This window comes from Phalaenopsis equestris, unplaced genomic scaffold (assembly GCF_001263595.1).
Source record: "Phalaenopsis equestris unplaced genomic scaffold, ASM126359v1 Scaffold000805, whole genome shotgun sequence".
In the NCBI taxonomy this organism is placed as follows: Eukaryota; Viridiplantae; Streptophyta; class Magnoliopsida; order Asparagales; family Orchidaceae; genus Phalaenopsis; species Phalaenopsis equestris.
In genome coordinates this window covers 766,250-771,364 of record NW_018165245.1, presented here as the reverse complement: position 1 = coordinate 771,364, position 5,115 = coordinate 766,250, and positions in this window count along the sequence as shown.

Sequence of the window (5,115 nt, the reverse complement as noted above, 5' to 3'; positions counted from 1 at the left end):
ATCTCTGCTTTGTCTGGTATAACTGTGCCTGATCCTTTGTCTTTTCTGGCTAATGAATCGCCATCAAAGTACATCTCCCAGCGTTGTGCATTGGATAATTCCATTTGTAGTATTTGCTCATCTAGTAACTCGTCGATGAGAGAGGATCCAGCAGGCAGTAGGTGTGCAGCGAGAAAATCTGTTAGTATCTGTCCCTTGTAGCACAGAGGGGAACAAATGTTATATCAAATTGCAATAAGATCATTGACCATCTTGCTAAATTTCCAAAGAGTGTTGGTCGGGACATTAAATATTTCAATGGATTGACTTTCGAGATCAGGGTAATCTTATGAGAAAGCATGTAATGTCTAAGCTTTTGGACGGCTAAAATTAATGCTAGATAATGTTTTTCAATAGTTGGATACCTTATCTCCATCGGTATTAGGCGACAACTCAAGCAATAGAGTGCATTTTCGTTACCATCATCATTGACTTGGGCTAAGAGTACTCAAAGGGAGTCATCAAAAGCCGTGGTATAAAGTATCAATGGTTTCCCTTGGATAGGGGCTGCTAAGACAGAAGGTGTCATCATATATTGTTTAATGTCTTCAAAGGCCCGCGGGCATTTTTCTTCCCAAATAAATTTGGCATCCTTTTTAATTAATGTCGAGAAAGGCTGACACCTTCCTGAGAGATTAGAAATAAAGCATCTCAGATATGCCAACTTCCCTTGGAAGGAATGTAGTTGTTTCAAGGTTTTAGGGGGAGACATTTCCAAGATAGCTTTAATCGGTTCGATCTCGATTCACCGATGAAGGACAACGAATCATAGAAATTTCTCAGAGGTAACGCCAAATGCGCACTTTAAGGGATTCATTTTAAGTTCATGTTGTCGTAACCGTTCAAACACGATCCTTAAATCGTACAAATGGTCTATTTTCTGTTTACTTTTGATGACTAAATCATCCACGTAGCATTCTACTTAATTGTTAATGAGGTTGTCAAAAATCTTCATCATTGCACGCTGGTATGTTGCTGCAACATTCTTTAGGCCGAACGGCAAAACTGTGTAGCAGAAAATTTCAATCGGTGTTCTGAAGGCTGTAAGTCCTGCATCCTCGGGAGCCATCTTAATTTTGTTGTATCCCGACGATCCTTCCATGAAGGAGAAAATTTCATGTGTTGAAGCGATATCCACCATCATCTCTAGTATAGGTAGTGGAAACTCGTCTTTTGGACATGCCTTATTCAAACCTCTGAAGTCGACACAAACACGGATCTATCCATTTTTCTTCTTAACAGGTACGATGTTGGCTAACCACGTGGGGTATTGTTCTTATTTTACAAAGTTGGCATCTATTAATTTCTTCACCTCGGTGATGGCTTGTTGTTCTATTTCAAGGCGCATTCTCCTGGGAGCTTGTTTTACTGGGGTTGCATTCTTGTCCACTGCAAGTTTATGGACTGCAACTTCTGCGGACAGTCCTGACATTTCATCGTAGCTCCATGCAACGCAATATTTGAATTATGTTAATAGTTTGATCAATTCTGCAGATTCTTTGTCATTAATTAGAGAACTTATAAATGTAGGTCGGGGTCATTCTTCAGTCCCGAGGTTAATCTCTTTCAATTCATCAACAGTAGATTTAATTTCCTCCTCAAATTTGGGCGGAGCTTCCTCTATTGGTTGAGTAAATCCCCTTCGGCCTCGCCAGTAACAACCATGTAAAGTTTAGAATCATTGACTGGTCTGACTGTACCAAATCAGAGACCCTCTTTTGAATTGGGAGTTTGCCTTTTAGCATTCCATAATTTTTCAAAAAAGTGAAATTTATCTTTTGGCATTTGTTTTGGTAAGTGTCCCTGTTGATTTAACTTTTAAACACAAGGTGAGAAGTAACCAAAAGACAATTCCATTAATTACAATTCCAATGGTAATTTCATTAATTCATTAGGATTCTCATCCAAATTTACATGATTTTCAAGATTATTAGAAGTAGAAGCACTATAAAATTTGATCGGCTTTGAACTAGTGTTATGGACTTCCTTAACCTCTAAACTCTCAACCTTTTGAGGGAAAATCACCTTTTGATTTTGAAGGAGAATCAGAGTGAGGGTCATAGCATTCACGTAGTGGTTCATCTGATCATACATTGTTTCATATTCATTCTTTTCTACATCTTCTAGGGATATCTCGTACTGAGGTCTTTTTCGTCTTGTCACCATTATCTCGTCTTTAAAACTATCTTCATCACCAATGTTGATAGTTGGCCTAGTTCGTTCAATAATTAAATTGATCCTTCCTCATCCACGTCCCTGGCCTCGACCTCGGGTGTGCGAACTAAAAGGCCTTTCACCATCTCTTTATAAAGGAGTGGTGGAAGATTACTGAAGCGGAGTTTAATGGCCTCCTTTTTGTGATTCTTCTGAATCTTCATCTTTTTTTGTCAGAATCTCGCGCGAGAAGATAGTCTTCTTTGGAAGTGTGTAGTAGGCAACATCTTCATGGATACCAACTTCATGTACTGAAAATAGTTGTAGGTCTCCCTTGATGCAATTCTCTTGACCATATTTGCGGTATTTAATGCACTCGTGTAGAGATGATGAAACCATATTGTGCTCATGAATCCATGGTCGACCCAGTAGAGCGTTAAAAGAGGTCTGGACATCGATGATATGAAATTTAACGGTCGTCACGAGTTCTCCAACCTTCATAAGTAATGAGATTGATCCAAGGGCCCTTTCTCCCTTTTGGTTGCATCCTCTTAACATCATCTTATCGGGGATGAGTTCCTGAACGTCGAAGTCCAAATATGCTAATCATGCTAAGAGATGCTCCAGGATCCACTAAAACTCTGGATAACACAAATCTGCCGATGTTGACGGAAATGTAGAGTGGACGGTTGTGATCGGCGGTACTTAGCAGCAAGTCTTCATCTGTGAAGGTTACCCCTGGATTTTCTTTCAATGAGAAAACTTCATCTGAGGACGTGTTGACCAACTGAGCTAAGTAAATTTCTGGGTCAAGCAAAGTTATAACCAGAGACTTATAACCAGAGACTCTCTCGTAACCAGAGACTCTCATCTCCTATGACAGGATCACAACGTCGTAGATGCTTAATCTGACCAGAAACTTCCTAATATGAGCTAGCACGTTGTAGTCTACTTTGTGTGATCCTTCAATTTTATCTTGATCATATGGTTCTTCCACTGGTGGAGGTGGGGGTATCTCTTCTCGAGTCATTATCTATTTTCCTTTGTCCGTTGGAGCTGTTCTTGGTGGTAACACTTTTCTGCTCCTTAAGTTAACTTCTGTGATTTCCTCTTCTTGAGATGTCATTATTGAATCTTCAAGTGTCTTTTTCTCTTCGTCGTAAGGATCTAAGTTGATGGCAAACTTTGTACCATGATGCTCGAGAATTGGCTCCTCGTTATTGGTGCTATCGTAAGCGATATTAGTGATGTCTTCTTTAGACTTGACAACGAGTTTATCAGACTCGAGTACGATTTCAGGATCATTTTGGGGATTGAGATCAAAGCTAGATCGGTCATAATTAGTTACGTTATCACCAGAAACAGTTAAAACGTAGCTGAAATCATAATCACTATATTCATAAGATCTCGGAGGGACAAAATGATAATCATACAAAGTCAGGGGTTCGAGGATTTTCTTCCCCAAATCCGAAACAACCAGTCTAGTAAAGGCAGCCCCTATCCTACCCCCCGTGCTATCAATCTTTGCACGCTTTTCTTCTTTGCAGTGACGCTTTTCTTCTTCTTGTTCTTTGTTCTTGACAATGATGGATTTCCTGGCGAAATCTTCATCTCGGGCTTGGTATGTTGTAGACTCTGAATAGAATTTGTTTTGATGCAAACCTGATTTTGTTCAGTATCTCCTTGGATGATTTGCTCCAAACTTTGTTCCATTCTTCTTCGTTATTTGTAGAAGCTTGTTTTGATGAATCCTGTATTTGATTAAGGACCCTCTTGAGTTCATCCTAAGTTGTACTCCCTCCATCTATTATGACATACGGATCAATTGGGGAGATTGACTCAGCTGAAATCATGTTTATGGAAACTTTTTCAGGTTCTTTTAAATATTCTCTCGGGATTGTTATGTTCTCTTCCTTGAGGTTCTTCTCGAGCCAGTCTTTAAGGACTAAGCATTTTTCTATAGCGTGCCCAAGCAACCGGTGGTATGGGCAATAATTTGGTTCATTCTTCTTATCCACCTCTTCGGGTTTTTTTGGATCTGGTAGTTTGAATTCCGGTTTATTCACCAAACTCCTGAATATTTTAGGTATAGCTTCATCCTTAAAGGAATACACAACTTTCTGTCGCTCCAACAGGGATATTCTTTTATCCCCTATTTGAGGTGCTGAGGTGCTCCTTCTTTGAGGTGCTCCTTCTTGAGGCGTCCGCTGGTTGGATTGACTATTCTATTTATGAAAGGACTGGCGATGTTCTTCTGCATATATCTTTATTGGTTGCTTTCCTTTGTAGACGGTCGCCACTATTCCAGATTTCTTTTCAAACACTTTGGCCACCTTAGCCTTTTCATGCGGCTCCATGTGCTTTATTGCTTCTCAAGGACTGCTAGCTTTACTGAGTAGCTTCTCGAAGGATTTAATGGTGAGTCCCTTAAGCTTGAAAGCTACTGGCCCATGAATGCTCTTGAGTAGAATTTCAATCGCATGATGTTCCTGTAGCTGAGGTTCACATTTCGTGCTAAGGTTTCTCCACCTCAAAATATAGTCTACCAAAGTTTTGCTAGACTTTTGCTTTTCCATTATGATCTCTCCAATAAACACATGGTGTTGTGCCCGAAAAATCTTTTCACAAATAGTTGTTCCAATTCAGAAAATGTTTTAACTGACCCGTTGGGCAAGTCAGCATACCAGTCGAAAGCAATTCCTGACAAGCTGCTGACAAACTGCTGGCAGAGTAGAGTTTCATTATTTCTCGTATTGCCACAGTTGGCTCGAAAATGCACTATATGTTGTCTGGGATTTCCAGTCCCATCTAATATCTTACATTTTGGGGCCACAAAACCCTTAGGGAAAGGCACGACATCGAACTCCTCCGGGTAAGGTCTACTCTTCAAAATTGATGCACCGCCCTTGGATTGGGCTAAGG